The sequence below is a fragment of the Monodon monoceros genome, unplaced genomic scaffold (assembly GCF_005190385.1).
Source record: "Monodon monoceros isolate NGI ecotype Baffin Bay Population unplaced genomic scaffold, NGI_Narwhal_1 Super_Scaffold_15, whole genome shotgun sequence".
Classification (NCBI taxonomy): domain Eukaryota; kingdom Metazoa; phylum Chordata; class Mammalia; order Artiodactyla; family Monodontidae; genus Monodon; species Monodon monoceros.
Genome location: NW_021703771.1, coordinates 52,654,677 through 52,680,026, shown reverse-complemented (window position 1 = coordinate 52,680,026; position 25,350 = coordinate 52,654,677).

Here is a 25,350-nt window from a genome sequence, read left to right as displayed (position 1 = left end):
AGCAGGGCAATTTTAATACTCTATGTTTATTTGCTTAGCACACTCTCCATTTTCTAAGGGAAGAAAATATTCAAGCAACTTTCTTTAAACAAAGGTTTATAGAGGAGAAAACATAATGTTCATTTCTGAATAGGAAAGGCCTCTCATTGTGAAATGCTCTGATATAATGAGAAATATACTTTATGCCAAGCCTTAAGAAACTTATTCCATACACATGATGTGTAGATAAAATATGTTGTATATTTTTTATTATACACTGTATATTAGTATATATAATATACATTATTATTTCAATTCTTTTATATGTGAACAAGTGCAAGTACTAGACATGTTGTTTTTTTCGGACTACCAAATTCCAACAGGTTTTAAAGATGTGTAATGCTTTCAGGTCGTGGAGGAGGTAGGAGATGGAGTGAGAGGTGGAGAGTGCCAAAGACAAAGAGATGCAGAAGGGGAAGCATGGGTTTGGGGACCCTGTGGTCCAGGTTCTGTATCTTAATTCCACATCTTACTCATTAATAGACCTTAATAAGTATTATTTTATTTTGATTTTTGAGCTAAAATGGTGGGATAATACCTCCCTTGCAGACCTACAGTTACACTTGTAAAAACCTCCATTGTAAAGTAGTCATGAAAAATGAACTCTAGAGGTGGTTAAGTATCAAAGGTAGATAACTTTGGAATGACTTAGTTTCTATTCCACCTCCCCTTGAGAGGCCGAGGTTGTTTTGAGAAGCCTTTGCTACATTATGCCAGTGAGTTTTCAAAAATCCATTACCCAGTCAACAAGTATTTACTGCCGACTCTGTGCCAGGCATTGTGCCAGATACCAGAGGGACTCTGCAATGTCCTTGAAGGAGCCGCAAACGTTTGATCTGAATTCTATTCTAGACATATATTTTAACTATTTGAAAAAGGAATAGAAATGGCATGCATGTTCAATATGCTATGTACTAAATTTTAACTCTTTTGACATCATTGATACCGTAACTTGTGTCCTCAGGTTAACTCATTTTTGTGTAGATTCAAAATACAGCTTCTTCTGCCTTCTCTGAAAATATTTTTCCTTCTCCTAAATGTGCCATTGATTGGGAATGTAACGGTGCTTAAATGTTCCTTTAAAAATTCAGGCCTGCTCAAGTGTACTCATGTAAAACTGTACAAGTACATGACAGTGTTATGTGAATGCTGGGCTCGATTAAATTTCAAATCAGGCCCAGGGATCTGCTCAGAACATGCTCTATTCCCAGGATAACTGTACAATTGTGCAAAAATAAATGACAAGCTAATTTGTTCGATACAGTTTGGGACTCTTACTGTAAATGTTGGGTGCTTTTCTTCCGACTTTTATATTTATGAGAAAGAATAAAGAGTTGTCACATATTGTTTTTGACTCAGTTTTTTAAATGAAATGCTCCTCACTTTTTTGAAGCATACGTTAACTTTGCAAGGAGAGCCATGTACAAGTTTCATCATTTGTAAAGACTTGTATGGTTGGATTAGGATTTCTCTCAATACTGTGCAACCAAAACAAAATACAGCAAAAAATGAAATGCTGAGACTGACTTCAAATTATTTTCTAAATCAAAATACTGGTTGTGCTCTATGATTGATTTTGTAGTAACTCAATATTATAAATTAATTATATAAAAGAAGTACACTAATAAAATAATGTTTTGTCTGTTGTATGCTGGGGCATAAGGGAAGAAGTATAGAAACCATGGCTCTATATGTGAATTTCTCCAAAAAGAGGGTCATGGGGAAGATGGTAGGCAAATTGTTCCAGAAGCTCCATTTAAGACAGTGCTATTTTCCTTTTTTTTTTTTTTCTGGATAAAATGGAAACTTAAACACCAAACAAGTAGGTTGTATGGTAATACCAGCATGAGCGTTTTACAGCACAACTGGATGTTGTATAGAATTGTGAGTGAGCTCATCTTGGGACCTTCATATTTTACTCATTTTATGCACAAGGTCCCTTGTGTGAAAGCATTATCAAATTGCCTCCCCCTACCCACTTCCCCCAGGCTCAAAACCATGCGTATATCTGGACAAGGGTCATGTGGACTCTTCTGGTTCTGTGGCGCATATTTCCCCTTTAACCCAAATGCCAATTCCTCCTTAATTTTAAAAAAAATTACCAAAAAAAATCATTTAGATGTTTAAAAATGAAAGCACCAGCTTTACAAGTGTTCCTGTGGGAACATTTCCCTTGCTGTGGTCAATATTTAGAGTGGAGTACATCCTTAGTATCTATCATTGTTCTCAACACCAAGGAGTAAATATCACTTCCTGTTCGCAGATCTTACAGACTGAAAGGGAGGAAAGAAGAAATAGGGAGCAACCTGTCAGCATGTGAAGCTAATGCTTCCCTTAGATGATAAAGATTGGTTAGAGGCTACGAGTTGTTTCAAAAAGTCTTGTGCATTTGGGGGTGGGGTGGGGTGGGAGTACTAGAAGAGCTTTTATTAATGCAGTGCGCGCTGCGTGAGTAATGATGTTCATTTATTACTCCATGTAGAGTCTTGATAGGTTAAATGTTGACTTTTATATTGGTGATGAGTTACCGTTACTTTTTGACCTGTTGCACCTATACTAGACAACTAAATAGATACAAATTTCCATTTAGAAATTAGTGATATATTTTATTTTATCTTATTGTCTAGGACATTTGGTGTGATAAAATTGCTTTCCCATCAACTCACTGTCTCCTGGTTGGCTATTCCCTTTGATCTTTCTGGTCCAGAAAGGTTACATACCTCTCCTGAAACCTGTTTGCAAATTAGCATTGGTATTATTAGCCTTACTGATGCCAGTTTTCATTTCTCAGTTTCTACCTTCCTCTCTTGTCCCTTCTTCCAGTGGACTTGCCTTACATTTTTTGTTTTTCTGAAAGGAACGTTATTTCTTTTTTTAAAATATTTATTTATTTATTTATTTTTGGCTGCGTTGGGTCTTTGTTGCTGTGCACGGGCTTTCTCTAGTTGCTGCGAGCAGGGGCTACTCTTCGTTGCAGTGCGCGGGCTTCTCATTGCAGTGGCTTCTCTTGTTGCGGAGCATGGGCTCTAGGCGTGCGGGCTTCACTAGTTGTGGTGCGTGGACTCAGTAGTTGTGGCTTGCAGGCTCTAGAGCTCAGGCTCAGTAGTTGTGCTGCATGGGCTTAGTTACTCTGCGGCATGTGGGATCTTCCCGGACCAGGGCTCAAACCCATGTCCCCTACATTGGTGGCAAGTTCTTAACCACTGCGCCACCAAGGAAGTCCTGGAACATTATTTCTAAACATAGAACATTGTTTCTAAAATTATTCCCTTCTGTAATTTTCTGCCAATGTTCATAGGTATTCACGGAATTCTCTTGCATAAAATTCGAACAACCTGAATGAAATTCTGTTATTTTTCATTTTGGAACCACTCTCCCCACCCAAGGCCAGCTTAAGATGGTCACTATATTTACTTCTCTCCCTATGGATCACCACCCAACTAGGCTGAACACGAACTAGTGTCTAAGCAGTGAAAAGATCCTTGATTATCTGATCTCTCTCATCCCCTACACGAGACACTTTAAATAAAAGACACTCAGAGCTAATTATCTGAAAATTCTGCCAATGTAAAAACTTCAAAAAAGTGTTAAAACAGGTGGAAAGGAATGTATCTTTATGCTTAACTCATATACATTTTAAATCATTGTTTTTCTTTTACAAAATAAATGTGTGAGGGCAGGAGTAGCCTAGAGGTTAGCTTTGGTCTGAGTCCTTGAGATACAAGCCTGCCTGGGACTTACTCTGTGCTCTCCAGCAAAGCACTCCTTGCATCTATTTCCCTGACTGTGAAATGGAAATAATGCCTCCATCCCAAGGGTCCTGGGGTTTACTGTCAGTGAAGTGCTTTGGATTCCACTGCTGAAAGGCGCTCAGCAAGTTCAAAGCACAAGTATTAAGAAAGGTTTATCATATTTATAAACCAGTAAATCCTTCCCATGGGTGTAAAATGATTCTTCCTAGTTTTATTCCCTACACAGACTTAAAAAAAATAAAAGCTTCAGATTCTTCCATACTATCAACTTAACACTGTGCTCCAGCTGTTTACATGCACAAAACTCTTCCCATCCTTTTTTGATTTGCAGCATGCGCTGAGCCCAAGACAAAAGAACGCACTATTCACAAGTGTGATTCATGTGAAAATTGAAACTTCATGCTCCATTTTCTTAAGGGCCTTGCTTTCTTTCTGTGGGTTAGAATAATTGGGAATAAAGATAAACACTGTAATATAAACATGAACGTTGAGTCCAATAAAGTAAATTTGAATCAACTGTTCACTGGCAAACCTAGTGGACAAGTGAGGAAACACCAAGAGTCGAAGAGGTAGTGATGAACTTGATCCATTATTTCACTAGGCATTTTATGTAAATATGTTATTTTAATTAATAGAAACAGTGCCCAATTACAAAACACATGGTGATTGTAGTAACTGGTGTTTTATACAAGAGAATAGGGGGCCCAGAAGAAGAGTAGAGGGCACCTGGCTGGCAGCATGTATGAAGGACAGCAGACCGAGTAGAAAAGGCTCAACAGAAGTGATGGTATCACAGGTTAGAGGGAAAAACAAAGAAACGTGACCTGCAATGTGTGCCAAGGTTATGCCAGACATCATGCTACGCACCTTACATGCACTGTCTCATCTCATCCCAATAATGGCTTTACAAGATAAGTATTATGATTGCTTCCATTTTGTTGAAGCTGAGAGCTATGTCATTTTTCCAGGGTAATGGAACTACTAAATGATAAAACAAGAATTCCTACCTGGTTTCATAAAACTCCCAGTCTAACTCCTTATACCATATCCTGGCACCATTTTGGAAAAAAAAAAACCTCTGTTGATCCTCAAAACTATTGTTATTTTTCTTATTATGACTGGGTAGCAAGCACACTAAAATAATGTTATTAGTTTTCATCTTGGCCTAGTGTGTCTCTTTCACTTCTCTGTGTCCATATTCCCTTTTCCTAAATCATATTTGGACTGAAAACCTGCTCTTTGAATACTTAGATTGAACTCTGTTTTAAATATGATGCTGGTAGTGAAAATATACATATATAAGGTATAATGCTTGGTGTCCCCTTATACCCTAATGATAAGGGTGGAGACGCACTGAGATGAAAGTTGAGGATTTTAGAGAAATTTTGGCATAAGGTATATGAAAACAAAACCCCATTTTGGACATCATTTCAGGAAATATTTTTCTGAGTTGTGTACTAGGAAAGGAATACTCTAGTTCTGTGAAGTTCTATGAGAAGAAATTAGCATCTGGATTGCTCTGAAGAAAGCAACTTTTGCTCCAACCATTTCTATCCCTCAACATCTGTCTCCAGAAAGTCTCTAGTAAGGAACTTTACCTTTGTGAGACTAGTCCCAAGCTGTGCACTGACCTACTGGTATCTCAGCGCTCACTTCATAAGTCCATTCTCTCCACTGCCCTCTAGGTTACCTCCTTCTCTATTTCTCAGATCTCTAGTTTTAGTTCCCTGCCTAAAGTTTATCTCTTCCCCTGTAGTCTGGGACTATGAATTGCCTTTGGTTCTATGCTAGACCCCTACACTTTGATCTGCTTCTGGGTTCTCTCTGTTTCATCCATAAACTAAAAGATGAACAAGGGTAGGGAACAACAATGCTTCTTCAGTGACAGAAGAGCACTGAGGTGTATCTTCATTAAGGCTAGGGCAGGAGTGAGGATCCAGTAACTGAGAGTTCCTATGAGAAACAAATTTTTGTTGTTTATAAGACTCTAATCTATGGATTGCTGTTATAGCAGCCAGAAGGGACTCAGACATCCATACAGTGGACTACTCAGTGATTTAAAAAAAAAGAAAAAAGAAAAAAAGGAACTATTGATACCCCAACAGCTTGATGGATTTCCAGGGCATTATGCTACCTGATAAAAGCCTACTCAAGCAGCGCCCCAGAAGCCACCCAAATCCCACAGCTCACCACCGCCCCCTCACGTGTAGAGACCACGCGGGCCCAACCTGCTCTGTGGAGTGGTTCCACAGCAGGGCAGGAGCTGCGGAGGCTGGGGATAGTGATCTGCTGTGAGAGACAAATGGGACTTGCCCCCGAGGCAGGGTAGAGAGACACCTACTGCCAGGTTTCCTGCCACAGCCTTGCCGTGTGCCCCAGCCTGAGCTGAGCAAACTCTCCAGGCCTGCTCACTCCATGCCACAGTGTGTGACACTGGATCTGGGGCACTCATGACCAAAGAAAAGACTTGACCATGGGACACAAAGTTGACCTAGTCCTGAGGTGGAGCCTGGGTGGGGCAATGGCAGCCATTGTTAGCACTTACTCAACCTACCAAGGTGATAGCGGCCAGCACACCCTGAGGAAAGACGTGACTTGCATCCATGTCAAATCCAGCTCTCCCATCAAAGGCATTGTACAGACACAGCCTGTGTAAGGATGCTCCTCACATAAGAACACCCCTTCAAGACGATAATAGGTAACTGCTTGACCTATACTCATAGAAGCAGAGAAAGTTGGGGAAAATAAAAAGGGAAAGGAGCTATTCTCAACTGAAAGAGCAAGAGAAAACCCCTGAAAAAATAATGAAACAGAAATAAACAACTCACCAGATAAAGAATTTAAAACATTGGTAATAAAATTGTTAATTGAATAAAGGAAAAGAATTGATGTAAGCAGTGAACGTTTTAACAAGAAACTAGAAAATATAAAAAAGAACACATCAGAAATGAGTAAATCAATAGCTGAAATAAAGAACACACTAGAAGGAATTATAGCAGACAAAGTGATACAGAAGAATGCATAAGTAATCTGGAAGATAGAACAGTAGAAATCACCTAATCAGAGCAGCAGAAGGAAAAACAAATTAAAAAAAAAAAATAAAAGCAATTTAAGAGATCTCTGGGATAATATTAAGCATACCAACATTTACATTATAAGGGTCTCAGAAGGAGGAGAGAGCTAGAAGGGGATTGAAATATATTTGAGGAAATTATAGCTGAAAACTTCCCAAACTTGATAAAGGAAATAGATATCCTGATACAGGAAGCACAGAAGGTCCCAAATAAGATAAGCCCAAGATAAACCCACACCAAGAAATGTCATAATTAAAATGGCAATATTTAAAGATAAAGAGAGAATTCTAAAGGTAGCAAGGGAAAAACAAAGAGTCATATATGAAGGAATCCCCATAAAGTTATCAGCTGATTTCTCTGCAGAAACTTTGCAGGCCAGAAGGGAGTGACATGATATATTCAAAGTGCTGAAAGGGAGAAACCTACAACCTAGAATACACTACCCAGAAAGATTATCATTTAGAATAGGAGACCCTAAAGGGCTTCTCAAGCAAAAACTAAAAAGTTCATCAATACTAAATGTACTCTAAAAGAAATGTTGAAGGGTCTTTCTCTAAGTGAAAAAGAAGTAAGAATCTATAGGAAAGGAAAAGTCCCACTAGGAAAAGCAAAATCCCCCTAGGAAAGGCAAATATGTAGTAAGGACTGAGGATCAGCCACTTAAATAAGCCAGTACATAGATTAATAGACAAAAAATTGTAAAAGAACTGCAACTACAATAAACAAAGAATAAGCATGAGGATGTAAAATATGAAATCAAAAACACAAAATGTGGGGGAGAGGAGTAAAAAATGTAGATCTTTTAGAATGTGTTTGATCTTAAGTGACTACCAGTTTAAAACAAGTAGATATAATTATAGGTCAACATATATGAACCCCATGGTAACCACAAATCAAAAACATACAATAGATATACAAAAACTGAAAGAAAGTCTCAAGGAATTTAAGAGGATAGAAATTATATCAAGCTTTTTTTCTGACCAAAATAGTATGAAACTAGAAATCAATTACAGAAAGAAAGGTGAGAAAAACGCAAACACATGGAGACTAAACAACATGCTACTTAAAAACCAATTGGCCAATGAAGAAGTCAAGGAAGAAATCAGAAAATACCTTGATACAAATAAAAATGGAAGCACTACACTCCAAAATCTATAGAATACAGCAAAAGCAGTTCTAAGAGGGAAATTTATAGTAATACAAGCCTTCCTCAAGAAACAAGAAAAATTCTAAATAAACAACCTAACCTACCACCTAAAGGAATTAGAAAAAGAAGAACAAATAAAGCCCAAAGTCAGCAGAAGGAAAGAAATAATAAAGATCAGAGAAGAAATAAAATAGAGCAAAAAAAAAAAAAATGGAAAAGATCAATGAAACAAAGAGCTGCTTTTTTGAAAAGATAAACAACATTGATAAACCTTTAGCCAGGCTCACCAAGAAGGGAGAGGAGCCAACTAAACAAAATAAGAAATGAAAGAGGAGAAATAACAGCTGATACCACAGAGATACAAAAAATGGTAAGAGAATATCAAGAACAGTTATATGCCAACAAATTTGACAACCAAGAAGAAATGGACAAATTTCTAGAAACATACAACCTGCCAAGACTGAATCAAGAAGAAACAGACAATTTGAACAGACTGATGACTAGCAATGAAATTAAATTTGTAATAAAAAATTCCCAGCAAACAAGTTCAGGACTGGATGGCTTGACAGGGGAATTCTACCAAACATATAAAGAAGAGCTAATACCTATCCTTCTCAAACTATTCCAAAAAATTGAATAGGACAGAAACACTCCCAAATTCATTCTACGAGGCCATTATTACCCTGATACCAAAACCAGACAAAGACACTACAGAAAAAGAAAATTACAGGCCAATATCTTTGTTGAATATAGATGCAAAAATCCTCAACAAAATATTAGCAAACCAAATCCAACAATATATTAAGAGGATCGTACACCATGATCAAGTTGGAGTTATTCCAGGAACACAAGGATGGTTCAACATTTGCAAATCTATCAGTATGATACACCACATTAACAAAAGGAAGTTTAAAAAATCATATGATCATCTCAGTAGATCTTGAGAAAGCTTTTGACAAAGTTCAACATTCATTTATGACAATAACTCTCATCAAAGTGGGCATAGAGGGAACATATCTCAACACAATAAAGACCATTTATGACAAACCCACAGATAATATCATATGCAATGGTGAAAAGCTAAAAGCCTTTCCTCTAAATTCAGGAACAAGACAAGAATGCCCCTCTCACCACTTTTATTCAGCATAGTATTGGAAGTCCTAGCCACAGCAATCAGACAAGAAAAAGAAATAAAAGGTATCCAAATTAGAAGGGAAGAAGAAAACTGCTACTGTTTGCAGATGACATGATACTTAGAAAACCCTGAAGTCTCCACCCCAAAACTACTAACAAATGAATTCAGCAAGGTTGCAGGATACAAGATTAATATACAGAAATCTGTTGCTTTTCTATACACCAATAATGAACTATGAAAAATAGAAAATAAAAGAACAATCCTGTTTAAAATCACATCAAAAAGAATAAAATACCTAGGAATAAACTTAACCAAGGCGGTGAAAGACCTATACTCTGAAAACTATAAGACATTGATGAAGGAAATTGAAAATGATTCAAAGAAATGGAAAGATACCCCGTGCTCTTAGATTTAAAGAATTAATATTGTTAAAATAGCGATACTACCCAAAGCAATCTACAGATTTAATGCAATTCCTATCAAAATACACAGGGCATTTTTCACAGAACTAGAACAAATAATCCTAAAATTCATATGGAACCACAAAAGACCCCAAATTGCCAAAGTAATCTTGAGAAAAAAGAACAAAGCTGGAGGTATCACACTCCTAGACTTTAGAATATACTACAAAGCTACAGTAATCAAAACAACATGGTACTGGCATAAAAACAGACACATGGATCCATGGAACAGAATAGAGCCCAGAAATAAACTCATGCACCTGTGGTCTATTAATATACGACAGAGGAGGCAAGAATATACAATGGAGAAATGGCAATCTCTTCAAGAAAATGTTCTGGAAAAACTGGATAGCTACACGTAAAGCAATGAGATTAGAACATTTACTCAGATCATATACAAAAATAAACTTGAAATGGATTGAAGACCTAAATGTAAGACCTGAAAGAATAAAACTCCTAGAAGAGAACATAGGCAGAACACTCTGATGTAAATCGTAGCAATATTTTTTTGGATCTGTCTCCTAAGGCAAGAGAAATAAAAGCAAAAATAAACAAAGGGGACCTAATTAAACTTTTGCACCACAAAGGAAACCACTGACAAAGTGAAAATACAATCTACAAAATGGGAGAAAATATTTGCAAATGATATGACCAACAACGGGTTCATATCCAAAATACATAAACAGCTCGTATAACTCAATATCAAAAAGAACAACCCAATCAAAAAATGTACAGAAGACCTGAAAAGACATTTTTCCAAAGACATACAGATGGGTAACAGACACATGAAAAGATGCTCAATATTGCTAATTATTAGAGAAATGTAAATCAAAAGAATAATGAGATATCACCTCACACCTGTCAGAATAGCTATCATCAAAAAGTCTACAAATAACAGATGGTGAGGATGTGGACAAAAGGGAACCCTTAAGCACTCTTGGTGGGAATGTAAATTGGTGCAGGCACTATGAAAAACAGTATGAAGTTTCCTTAAAAAGCTAAACAGAGAACTACCATATGATCCTGCAATTCCACTCTGGGTATATATCCAGAAAAAAGGAAAACCCTAATGCAAAAATACATATACCCCAATGTTCATAGCAGCACTATATAGACTAGCCATGATATATGGAAGCAATCTAAGTGTCCATCAACAGACGAATAGATAAAGAAGACGTGGTATGTATATATATATATATATATATATATATATATATATATATATATATATACAAGGAAATATTACTCAGCTATAAAAAGAAGAATGAAATTCTGCCATTTGCAGCAATGTGGATGGAGCTAGAGAATATTATGCTTAATGAAATAAGTCAGACAGAGGAAGACAGATACTGTATGATATCACATATGGAATCTAAAAAATAATACAAATGAATATATATACAAAACAGAAACAGGCTCAAAGGTATAGAAAACAATTTGGGAATAAGAGATACAAACTACTATGTATAAAATAGATAAAGAACAAGGATATACTGCATAGCACAAGAAATTACAGCCATTATCTTGTAATAACTTTTAATGGAGTAAAATCTGTAAAAATACTGAATCATTATGCTATACATCTAAAACAATATAATATTGTAAATCAACTATACTTCAATAAAAAAAATACTAAGTTCTGCCAAATAACTTTTTCGTTTTCCTTTTTTCTTACTCCTAGGCTCCCAAAGAAAATTTCACGTATGAAAAATTTACCCAAAACATAAAATATAATCCATATTATTTCAAGGTCTCTTGATTAAGTACAGTACTGTACCAAATTAGAGCATAATAAAATTCAGGGTTTGAAAAGTAATGCATTTGTTCATTCTGCATTTTCTATCCCATTGTGATCACTAATGCAGATGAGAGAATGTTCATTCCTCAAGTAAGTTGCAAAGTTTTAAAACTCATTGATTTGTTTTTTAAGCTCGCTGAATAGGAGGATATCTGTTGTTGTTTAGAACCTTAATTATCTTTTTTTTACTGACAAAATATAAACAAGTTACTTACTACCTCCAAATCTCTAGGAATGAACAGTTGGTCTTTTGACTTTCCCTGGCAGAACAGTGACTTTAAATCTTTGCCAGCACAGGTTAAGAGATCAACTCTTCTCTCAGAGCCCACAGAAGTCAAACTCCTGACTTGTAGAAAGTGTTTGATTTTTGTCCTCCCTTTTCATTCTTTTCCTTCTACCTTCCCCAAAGCATTTTCACTCTAGATAAAACATACAAACTCATAATAAGGCAAATTCATTGTGTGCTGGCCTAAGCCACCCTCCACCCCTGCCTCAGCCCTACAGAAAAGTAAGAGTTTGAGCATAACTAACTGCCCAGGCTTTCCTGGGGACACTCAGGGATGGAAACTCTTAAGGTTATTTTAGGACAAGCTGTTCTAAACCTCTGCTTCCAACCACTCCTAAAGTGGTGATGGAAGCTGCTGTGACCCCAAGCTTTGCAGAAGGGCTGGTTATCCAGGGTTTCTCAAAAGGGATATATTGGGATTCTCTTCAGTGATGTATGGGGGTTGGGAGAGTGAACATTAATACTACCATTTTTTAGGATTGGTAGCATATGGTTATAATAAAGAGCACACTAACTTTTAGTTTTTTTGTCACTGCTTTAAATTCTCTACAGACAGTGCATCCACTTGTTGCCTGTATTTGGAAAAACTACCCCTATCATCCTCGCTTTCAGAAAGCCACTGGTTTTGTCACTTCTCTACTAAGAAGCATATCCTGGTCTCATCTTTCCAGACAAATAGAGTGAGACTCAGATATGACCCAGAGGGTAAGCTCTGAAAGGGTAGGGGACAGAAAAAAGACAAAAAGAAGGAACGATTTTTCTTTTCATGCTGAAAGGTGACTCTACAAAATCAGTTTTACTACAATTAACTGAAAAATAAATTCCAGATTACCATTACAAATACCAGTTTGAACTTTATCATCTTTGAAAAGGCTCTTTCTCAGTGGAAGAAGCTTAAGCACAAGAATATTAAAACCAAGACGTTAACTAATGTCCTTTTCTGACTTTTTACTCTTTAATACTTCAAGTCTCATATCAGCCACTGTCTCCTCTAAAAAGTTCTTGGCCACCAGAAATAGACAAAGTTCTATCTTGGGTTATGTTCCGTAGCAGCAGAACCAGAGACAAGAATTTTTGTGCATATGATTTATTGAAGGATTCTTCTTAGAAGAAAGGGAGTGAGGGAAGCAGGGTAGGGTAGGGGAAAGAGCTAAACAAGAACATAGTCTTAGTGGGAGCCAGCTTCAGCCTGATCCGTGGAGAGCTCTGGAGCATTGCACCATGTTCTTGGGTCAGCCTTGGACTTGGGTACACAAAGTCAATCAGTCGTTGACTACAGGTTGCTCCTGTGGGGGAGGAACCTAAGTGTCCATCAGGAGAGGTAATTCCCATTTGGTCAAGGGTAATTTTCTAGGTAAGAAAGCAGCTGTGAGCCTTTAGCAGACAAACTCACAGTAGCTGCAGGATCAGTGCACTGGCCTGGAAAAAGGGGATCTTGGCAGGGAACCAACAGCACCTACGATACTCTGTTCCTTGTGCCACTCATATCCAGTTGCTTCTCACGTGAAATTCTCTCCATCCAGGAACATATTTTCCAAGACCTGGTTAGCCAGTGGGGTGGTGTTTAGTTGATCGACATCAACTGGCTAAGTCATTGTGTCCACAATCATTTCATGACTGGTGAATTCAATGGAGCTGATGGAGACCACGATTCATTCACCCTCTAAATCTCTGAGGGTGGTACCAATCTCTGCCTTTCCCTCTGGGATGTGATATTGTTTTTGATGTATTATCTTGGAAATTTCAGGGATATTCACTTGTTTTTTTTTCCTACTGTAACAGCTCTTTCTCTACTAGGCTGAAGAAGGGAATCTTGACAGGGCAAAACAGTGGCATCCACTACGAGGTCTTTCCTTTCTGCCCCAGATCCCTGCTACATGACTTTATCTTGGTCCTTAATATACTGGCAGGATCTGTTTACATGACTGTGTCCCTCACTAGGGCAGATCAGTTAGAGAGGTTCATCTCCATTTATCTTTGTATCTCCCAAACCTAGGACAGTGCCTTTCAGATAGTAGGTATTCAATAATTACTTGTTGATTTGAACTCTCACCAATAATAATAAAGCAATAAAATAATGAATGAGGTAAGAATATAATGTATGTGTGTAGCACTTTATCTTTTAGGGCTGAAGGACAGTAAACCTACAAACCTATTGCCTACAAAACAATAACAAAAAAACAAAACAAAAAGTGAAACAAACTACATGTAAGGCTAAGGTACAAGTTATTTCCATTGCAAAATTTTTTTTTCATGTTTATAAATCCTACATTCCAGTAAATACAAATATAACTCTAAGACTCATATAAAACAATATCCTCCAAATAATATTTTTGATATGATAGAAGTTCATCAGTAGTTCTCTTATCTTTTGAGTCTCTCCAATTAACACTCTGAAAGTAAAATTGGAAATTCTCTAAGTTGTAGGGTTAGAATTTAATCCTTGGACAAGTCCTCCTCAGGTCACAAAATCTATAAATTATTCTTTCGAAAAACAAGTAGGAGAGAATTGCTTGATGGAAGAGTGAAGGGGTAGTGATAAAGCCACCCAGGTAAAGCCAAGGAAAAAGTAGGCCCTAATGTGTATGTGTGATACTGACAAAAAGACTTTGGGAGACTTGGGGCTTCAGACAAGGAAATTACTCTGTACACTCAAGGCTTTCTTCACAGTGTTACTTAGTTTAATCTCAACACTGAGGTGTTTCCCCAGTGGATTTTAAACGTTTTTTTCTGAGTGCTACACTAATAACAACCTCAACCAACTTAGCTTTGTTTTCCTTGCTATAAAAATTTTGCAAAGATTATTTTTTTAATCCGTACAACTTGTGCCAAGTGACTGCTAATTTTCTTTCTGATTAAAAGGCATCCATGATTCTTGCAGCAAATTTGAAAAGTAAAGAAAAACATAATGGAAAAATAATCAAATCCTGCTACCTGAAGACAACCACTATTAACAATTGTACTCATTTCCAAACATTCCCCTCTTTGTGTGTGTATGTATACATATACATATATATCCTATTTTTATATAACATAATGTTTTGTGAATTTTATCATGACATTAAAAATAATATGTGTAAGACCCCTTTTTTTTCCCATGCTGTGTGGCATGCGGGATATTAGTTCCCCAACCAGGGATAGAACCCGTGACCCCTACAATGGAAGTACAAAGCCCTAACCACTGGATTGCCAGGGAATTCCTTGACTACATGATATATTGTCATGTGATTGTACTATTATTAATTTAATTAATTTATTTAAATGTTCCTCAATTTTTGGACACTTAGATTTTTCTTAATGTTTTATTGTTATTATGAATAACACTGTAGTGAACAACACTGTAGCAAATAGTTTTTGGTCTACCTTTCTAGTCACTTAATCCGTTCAGTATTCATTTAGTCAACAGATATTTACTTAGTCCTTATTACAAGCCAAAGGCAGTGCTCAATAAGCTAAGCATACAGCAAAAGGCAAGCTGGGCCGCTCTCTGCCCTTTCTGCCATCATGGAGATTTTGATCTGCCAGGAAAGAAACTTCTGAAATTATTGTAATTACAAGTGGGATGACTGAGAGGAAGTGCAATGGGTCTTATGTGTTAGTGAGGTTGGCTGTCATAACAAAATACCATAGACTGGGTGGCTTAAACAACAGAAATTTATTTTCTCAGTCTGGAGGCTGGAAGTCTGAGATCAGGGTGCCAGCATGGTCGGGTTCTGGTGTGTGATTTCTTTCTGTCTTGTAGGTGGTCCCCTCTTATTCAGTGTTCACATGGCTCTCCTTCACTACTGTGCTTGAAGAAAGAGATTTCTCTCTCTTCCCTCTTCCCTCTCCTCCTCCTTCCGCCACCAATTCGATCCGATTAGGATCCCACCCTTATGACCTCATTTCACCTTATTATTTCCTAAAAATCTTATCTTCAAATACAGTCATATTGGGGGTTAGGGCTTCAACATATGAATTTGGGGGCAGGGGACACAATTTAGTCCATATCACCTTGGGAAGGAGTCTAGTTGAATATTTTCTTCAAATGTTTAAAAAATTTAAGGTTTTACTGATTTTCTTTTGAATTTAGATGTACTCTTTTAGGGTTGCCAGACTTAGCAAATAAAAATACAGAATGCCAGTTATATTTGAATTTCAGATAAACAGCAAAAAAACTTTTAATATGTCCCATACAATATTTGGTGTCCTGTATTTTCTCTGGCAATCCTTTCTTTCATGCTTTAACATGACCAATGTTACTTTTTTATCCATGTAAGGGATCATATCCTACATATTTGTTGTTCTTCAGGACACCTTGTTGAATTGACATGTAAACAGTGATATTAAGTATTTTTAAAGTATCCAGGTAAAATTTATTGCTCCATTTGTCTGACATTTCTGTGGGTAGACAGTTTTTTAAAAAGCTATTTCTCTCTGTCTTTTTCTTTTAATCAAATTTGTATGCCTTTAATATTATATGACTAAATTTTTTATTATTTAATCATCAGTTCCTAAAGCATCAAAACCTATGTACTTCTCTTCATTTTAACATAAAATTTTAAATGGAGGAAGTCTTGTTTAAGAAAAAGCATTCTTAATTCCTTAATAATTCTTCATGGAACCCCCATTATAAAGTGAACATTTAGGGCTTCCCTGGTGGCGCAGTGGTTGAGAGTCCACCTGCTGATGCAGGGGACACGGGTTCGTGCCCCGGTCCGAGAAGATCCCACATGCCGCGGAGCGTCTAGGCCCGTGAGCCATGGCCGTTGAGCCTGTGCGTCCGGAGCCTGTGCTCCACAATGGGAGAGGCCACAACCGTGAGAGGCCTGCGTACCGCAAAAAAAAAAATAATAATAAAATAATAATAATAAAAAGTGAACATTTAGTTTTCCTTGAAAAGTCTGTACTCCTGGAAAACTTTTTATAAATACTCAGAACAATGTGGCAATGGTGTAGGGCTTTCAGAAGACGTGTTGGTTGCACCTCTTCACATTAATTCTTTGTCCCAAGGCTGCTTTTCACTGTATTTTAGGCAAGGTCTCTCTTATCTCGAGAGTAGGGTTTCAGCTGCAGAATACTTTGTGACTCTCAACCACTTTCTCTGCCTTAAAGGCTTTGTTACTGTTCCTTGAAAAACACTCAAGCCAAGAAGGTGGCACAATTAACATTTGCTTCAGTACTCTCACAGAAGCTCTACCCAAGATAATTTTACACTCAGCCATAGACACATTATACGAGTTTTTTTCAAGGGATTACCAACTGGAAATGAGAGCTGAAATGTATCCTATACAGTACAATTGTACATACCAAGTACTAGCGTCTTAAGAGACACAGTGTCACCTTATCTATGGAATCTAGCTGCCCAATGAAATATTCAGCAAATATTTATTACATGGAAGTATCTGATTTGAATGTCAATGTTCTCTAAAGTACTTTACTGGTCTCCACAATCCTTTTCAGGTTTCCTAAGATTGCTTTTCTTTCTCTTCTCACCTCTAAGTCCATAAACACCTTGCATTGTCTTGCTTATCATCTCTGAAGAAATACACTCTACCTGAATGACCCAAGCTCCTGGCTAGTAAATGCTGAATTGTAAACTGTTGAGGATGGAGAACATAGAACATACAATTATGTTTCCCTCTTTTAGTTAGATGTTGATTTAATCAATTCAGAGAATGGGAAGCTGTGAATTAAAAATATTCTCATGACGAGTTGAGAGGAATACCTTAGTTTTCTATATCCAAAGGAGAAATTGTTTTAGAAGTCTGAACTACAAATGTTTTAATACATTTGCAAGTGACAGCTGCCTTGCCATGTACTTTTCTTGCCTAGCAGTGACTTCCAAGCTCTACAGTTCTTTTAGAACCTAAGCTTTGCGGGCATAAGATGTTTGAGTTACCTAGCTCACTTCTCTATCTCTAGTGCCTAGAGCAGTGTTGGCATATAGTATAGTCCCTTTAAATATCTACTGAATGTATGAATAAATAAGATATAGCAAAAAAAAAAAGTGTGTTTGGTTTCACCCCCCTGGTGTGTAATCATGAACAAATGCTTGGTGAAGTAAGAGGGATACTCACGATTAGCACTAATTTCTTTTCTACTGTCGAGGTGGGTGTTCATCAGGCGTACCAACTCTTTCTAATTGATGTTTTGAAAACTTCCCTTGTTAAACATTAGTGACTTTTGTCCTGCCATGTTTACATACCTGAGACCAAGCACAGGCACTTTTTGAAGTTAATTAAAGATTCACTTATGTTAAACATTTCCGGATGATAGCAAGAGACCAACTTGGCAGACAAGAGAAATAATCTCTAGTACTTCCCTCTGTGATTTTTCTCAGACAGGTCTTGAAGGGTCTGGTCCTAATGGGATTGACAGAAGCAAGACGGGGTGACGGGAAGATGCTGTGCTACTGCCTAAAGCAAGAGAATGCAGTGCATTCGGGACAGAATCACCCACAGCGCCCTTTGCCTATCTGAGTGCACATTATCCAAGACAAACACAAAATCCCCTATCTGACTCCCCTCAGCACCCACCACCTTTCTGGTATGCCTTCTATTAATCTGTTGTGTGTTTGAGGCTAATTTTAATACCAGCTTAAAAGATGAACTTATCAGATGGCTTCCCAACTTTTTCACCTGAAAGTGTCCTTTTATTTATTTTCTCCCATGATCAATTAGGTTCTAGAACATTTTCTCTATTTAAAAACGGTATTTATAAATGAATAATTAATTTTTCATTTTATTTTCATTTATTTATTTTATTTATCTTAATTTACTTATTGGAGTTTTTCATCGGCAAATGATAAGCTGTTACCACAAGGCATTGATTTAGTTCCAGCCAAGAGCAAAGAGACTCAGTGTTAACCCCAAGGAGTTTTATCATGGGAGAAATATATGACTGGCCTTAGGCTGTTTGAAATATTCAAAGTAGCTCCTGTGGACTCCTGCAGGTCCGGGGCTGAGAATCACATTACACTGCACATTGGGACCAACTGGGGAGCTTAGAAATACCCTATTCCAGGCCAAACAAATTAAAATTTCTGGGCCATGGAGTGATTTTTTTTTTTTTTTAAATAATAAATTCATGTGGTTAAAAAGTCCAACAATGGGGCTTCCCTGGTGGCTCAGTGGTTAAGAATCCGCCTGCCAATGCAGGGGACACAGGTTTGAGCCCTGGTCCAGGAAGATCCCACATGTCCTGGAGCAACTAAGCCCATGCACCACAACTACTGAGCCTGCTCTCTAGAGCCTGCAAGCCACAACTACTGAGCCCGTGCGCCACAACTACTGAAGCACGCGTGCCTAGAGCCTGCGCTCCGCAAGAAGAAAAAGCCACCACAATGAGAAGAAGAGTAGCCCCGGCTCGCTGCAATGAGAGAAAGCCTGCATGCAGCAGCAAAGACCCAACGCAGCCAAAAATAAATAAATAAATAATTAAAATGTTGGAAACTACTGTAGGAGTTAATATTTTCCAATACTCTTTCCTATTTGATTTTTTTTTTTTTTTTGGCCGCACGGCTTGTGGGATCTAGACCAGGGATCAAACCCAGTGCCATGGCAGTGAAAGCGCTGAGTCCTAACCACTGGGCCACCAAGGAAGTCCCTTTCCTATTTATTTGATTTTAATCACATGTCAAAAGTACATGTTCCTGAAAATCTGTGAAATGGATGTTCAGTTTCATAAATTTTTACTCTTATTTTCCCCAGACTCCCTAACAAAATCCTCTGCTCTGATAGTGCTTTGCTTTTTGCCTCAGCCTCTGTTTCTCCTTCCAAGCCTAAATCTTCCTCATGTCCCAGCCAGCTTGACTACCCCAAGTCACACTTCTCTCAACAGCTATAGGACTTCAGTTCACCAGCCTGATACTCCATCATATAGTTCATTTTCTACTTTGTATCTATATCTTAGTTTCCCAGTTAGACTGTAAACTAAAGGGCTGATCATTGTTTTAGATTGATATTCTAGCTCTTATTTTCCATAAAACTCATGAATTTTAATTAAATAAATTGAATATTTATACACACATCTTCAAATTATATGCTTCTGAAAATATCTTGGCTCTCTGAGATGAAGAAGGATTTTTAAAAATGTATTTGTGGAGATTGATTAAGTGAGTTGATCTATATGGGGCAAATATTAAAAAAGAAAGTGAAGTTTGGTTAGAATATGAAGCTGAATTGCAAAATGTATATTTATATTATGCATTTTAGGTCTTGCGACCAAGCCTAAGTAGGGCAGTAGGTATAATGGCATTACATGTTTAATTACACATACGGCATAGAAAATCTTAGAAATGGACAAAATGATCATTAGGACAAGTCCAGTTTGTCCCAGCACATGGGATTTAAATTCACACTATTTTATTGCCATATATTCTCAGGTACGTAGAATAATTATATCATTGTACTGTGTGAAATGGGTTTTTTACAGCCTTGTTGACCTACTATGCCACTTGTTCAGACTGAGATTTTATCAGATTTCACAATTGCTCTACTGTTAAGAAGAAGGTGTAATTTTTCAGTGCATGGCAAGAGAGTTTTGGCAACTGTCTTGGAAGAAAGCATTGGTTTTTTTTATCATTTGATCCACTATTTCTTTCACCATTTGCCATTTCTTCTGACCATGGATACTCTTCTATTTTCATATATTCAAACTATTTTTAGTTTTCACTTAATTTTTAAGTCAGTGTTTAATGTCAGACTAAAATGATTAAATGTGGATATTTTATAAGAGATTAAAAATGTTTCCAAGGTAGTTCTCATCATCTCTGCCATTTCCTCAGACTGATCTTATTAGCATAATTCTACACAATAAAAAATATAATGATGAATTATCTCATATTGGACAAAAAAAATGATTACTGAAATTCATGTATTATACTAAATTGGGAGATTAGAAAAACATTTTTTAATTAGCTTAAAATATAAAACTAGCCAAATTCTTTAAATTCTTTAAGTTTAAAATTTTAAATCTCTAATGAAGACTCCTTCTGGGACTGAGGATTTAGTTGACATTTTTTGGCTAACCCAGGGACAGGGAGGTGACCCATCTAGTTGTGTTTAGAAGAGCCAGCACTGAGGACTTAGCCCATGTGGTTGGTGGATTGGTTACACACAGGGGATTGAACAAGTAACTAAATATGTGGAGGATAATGAGAGCCAGGCTTCTCACTGTTAGAGATTAAAGTTACAAATATGGAAAAAGAGAAGACCAGAATAAACCCTGAATTGGAATTTGCAGTATTGATGGAAATTCATGAGTTGTTTTCTTTAATATAAATAGAAGTAGATATAGTATAGATATAGATATAGACACAGACATAGATAAGATATCGATTGTATTAGTCTGATTGGGTTACCACAACAAAATACTGAGTGGCTTAAGCACCAGAAATTTATATTCTCACAGTTCCGGAAGTTGGAAATCCAAGATCAGGGTGTCACTGTGGTCAGACTCTGGTGAGAGCTCTCTTCCTGGCTTGCAGACAGCTGCCTTTTCAATATGTACTCACTTGGCCTTTCCTCAGTGCATGCACATGGAGAAAGAGAGAGAGCTTTCTGATATCTCTCCTTATAAGGTCACTAATCCCATTGGATCAGGGCCCCACCTTTATGACCTCATTTAACCTTAATTATCTCTTTCTAGGTCCCATCTCCAAATACTGCTACAATGGGAGTTAGGGTTTAACTTAAGAATTTAGGGGCACACAGATATTCAGTTCATTTTATATATATATATATATATATATATATCTCCCTAGAATCCAGATCTTGGTTCACTGAGAAGAACCAGGACTCTTTAGAGAAATGACTGATTCCAGGGTTTGGGCAAATAAAATTCAAGATGAGTCTAGAATATCTTACTGAGCCAGATAGTAAGAAAGTGTTCAAATGATGACACAAAAGCCAGCTTCAATGAGCTCCCACTTGCCATATCTGGGATAATTTAAATATCAAAATAAGTAATAAAAGTAATGGATTATAATTCATTGAATAAAATTAAAAATATCTGTCTATTAATTGTTGATAGGTAGATTAAAGGACCAGAGGGAAAGCTGTACCTTAAAGTAGAAAGAATGATGGAATTATGAAATTACCACTTGGCAAGTACAATTACAATAATCAATTCAGGCAAAAAAAAATCATTGGAGGATGCCCAAACTAGCTGGTGATAGTTTGATGAGCATCAGGATATTTACAGTGTTAATGTGTATCTTACCGAAATACTTGTTAATCACTTACTAATAAATAGAAAAAAAATAGAAGATTTCTATTTCTATCTACAATGGAAGATACCATTGTAACCAAGTGGTAAAAGTTAACAGCACCCATCATGGGACAAATTGACATCATGTGCTTCCTCATACCATACTCCAAGAAGAACACAGCATCACTGCTGTGGTAGTATGGTCATAAAGCGTACCCTGAATCTAACCATGAGGAAAAATCAAAACCTTCAGGTTGAAGACCACTGCACTAAATAGTCCTGTTCTCTTAAAAAATATCAAGTATGTAAAACACAAGAAAAGACTGAGAATTTTTCCAAGTTAAAGGAACTAAAAAGACATGGCAACTAAACACAAGTAATCCTAGATTGGCTCCTCATTTTATAAAGGATATTATATTATATAATTTGAATGGAGTCTGTGAATGTGATGGTTGTAATTTATTTATGCAGATTTTCTGATGATTATGATTGTTCTGTGCCTGTGTGGGAGAATGTCCTTATTTTTAGGAAATAGACACTAATATCTTGAGGCATAAGGGGGTATTTTGTCTGCTACGTACTCTCGAACGGTTCAGAAAAAGTATATTATATAGAGTAATTAAAGTGATGTTAGATATATATGTTCGTATTTTACTTATACATGACATATGATATATATGCGTATGTATATATAGAGAGCGCGCGCGAGAGAGAATGGGATAAAATGTGAACAATCAGCCAATCTGCATGTAGGTTACATGGGAGTTCTTGATACCATTCTTGCAATTTTCTTATATGTGTGAATTTATTTCAAAATAAAAGGTTAAAAAATTAATGAATTTCAGTACAAACGACATAGGAAATTAACTTAAATCAATTACCTAAAACAGAATTAGCAAGTGTAAAAGAAATTACCCTGAGAGAACAACCTAAGGTGAAATATTAGAAATACTCATATTTAATAAAAATTCTTTCAGGGAGAATCGTAATCTGTTGATAAAGAAAAATAAGTTGAAATGAAATCAAGAGATGTCAGAGTTTGTCAGAGTTAAGGCATAAAAAAACCTTTATTGCAACTTCATTACTGAAATTATATATGGTTATTCCTTACTCATTCTAAAAGGGAACATACTGAGGTATGGGCTTATTGGACATAAAAACATCACTGGACTTGCTTGAAAATTACATGTAATTATTTCCTAATTTTCCTGAGTGATCCAGGAAAAATGTTGCTAGATTCACATCATCGTGCTATTTGGCTCAACCCCACGTATGTATTAGATGTTTCTCCATGGTAATGACTGGGAACAGACACGATATTTTTTTTTACCATAAGCAGTACCTAATCTATAGGCAATTAGAAGAGCATAGTGTAAGGATGGGAGTGCTCCCTTCTTACTGGGATAAAGAAAATGGAAGGGCTGGGGTGCTTGTTGGAGGACCCTATCCTTTTAAACCCTATCCAACAATGACAGATGGCCTTGTGCATTGACTCAAAGTATATTCTATACCAGTGGTTCTCATAGTATGGTCCCTAAGACTTCAGCATCAGCATACCCTGGGAACATGTTAGAAATGCAGGTTTCCAGGCTCTGCCTCAGACCTACTGAAGCAAGGATGCTAGGACTGGGGCCCAGCAATCTGAATTTATTAAGTCCATCAGGAAATTCTGAAGGTTTTGAACCACTGGCAACCCATCCACTCAGCAAGTATGAAAGAAAAAAGTCTGTTAAGAAATACTCAGGCACCTGTGTCTCCTCAGAAAAGGAACTAATTCCCAATTTCCTTGCAGTTAAAAGCCTTCAGAAAGAATCCTTGTAATTTACATGGCTCGAGCCCTCAGAGAACTGCTTAATATGACCATAAATAAAAATTTAAAAACAATTAGAGAGGCACCAGAAGCTCTTTTTATCCTCTTGTGATCCTCTACATGCACCAAGGACTTGCCACTTGCTATAATAATTTAAATCCACCTCTACATTAAGGTTCTTGGTTTGCAGTATTTGCATTTGGGAACCAAATGCCTGTCATTTTATGGCACCATGGAATGATTAATAATGCACTGGCTGATTTATATAATGCACTGGATCACTCTGTGAACACGTCCTGCTCATTAAATGAAAATGGCTTAATACAATACCTTCAGGCCAGTAAGCACAAGATTCTTCTACAGGGATAAGCAGTGGTGGGGAGTGTGTTTTAAGTTTAAGGTAAAGCAAGATTGGGAAGTCCAGACAACCTTGTAAATATGTGGAAGGGATGAGGAGAAGAGAGAAGCAGAAGAGGGAAGGGCGTTTCTAAATTCCCACATGCCTGGAATGAGAGCCGAGGTGGGTCTCAGTAAACGCGCACTGCCTGCCATCCAGATTCCTGAGTGGTTCAGGTACATTTGGAAAGGATGCAAGAGCGCTCCAGCCACATTTTATTTTGGTGTTTCTAGCACAGACAGTGTTTTAATCAGTTTGGGCTACCATAACAAAAATAGGATAGACTGGGTGACTTCAACAACAAATGTTTATTTCTCACAGTTTTAGAGGATGAGAGGTCCAAGATCAAGAAACAGCAGATTTGGTGTCTGATGAGAGCAAGCTTTCTGTTTCACAGATGGCTCTCTTCTCACTGTATCCTCACATGGCAGAAGGAGGGTAAGAGAGATCTCTGGGGTCTCTTTTCATAAGGACACTAATGCCATTCATGAGGGCTTCACCCTCATGACCTAATCACCTCCCAAAGGACCAACCTCCAAATACCATCACAGTGAGGATTAGGTTTCGGCATCTGAATATTGGGGAGACACAACATTTAGTCTATATCAGATAGCTTTTTCAGAACTTAGGAATCTTGCTGATTTTAAAGGAGAAGATGCTTATTTAAGTAATTTAGATTGGTTATTTTCTCTTGCCAAAGGACAATCCCCATGCCTCTGAGATCTTTGAGGCCAAATTCTGCCTGAGGTTTCCCCTGACACCTTGAAAAAGTCATTTTACCTTCATTTATAAATTACTTATCTCTCTTAGAAGCAAAACCAGCTCTAGCCACACGCATGATTATCAGTTCCATTTAACAGCCCCTTCATTGGCATTCCTGGACTTGAAGCCCCTCTGGATCAAAGATCCCACTCATGGGATGGCCCCCAGGCACAAGGCACAGGCAAGACTAAAAATTTCATTCGCCTGGTGGGCAGTCCATCCAGGAGGGTTATCCCCAAGCCAAAAGCTGCAATTAGTTTTCTGAGCCCTGCAACTTCAGATCTTTTAAATGGTGTCCTGGAGGAAGTTCTGTGGGCCACTGCTCCTGGGGGCTATAGACCTACTCCCAGGTATGCGGTCAGTTATCTTAAATCCAGCTCTGGCTTCCCATCGCTGCCACTCCCTGGGATCCACTTTACCTTTCTCTTAGCACTTAAATCTTTTTACCTACACTAAGGCCGGCTACCATAAATTCACACCCCCCTTTTAATGGGTGCT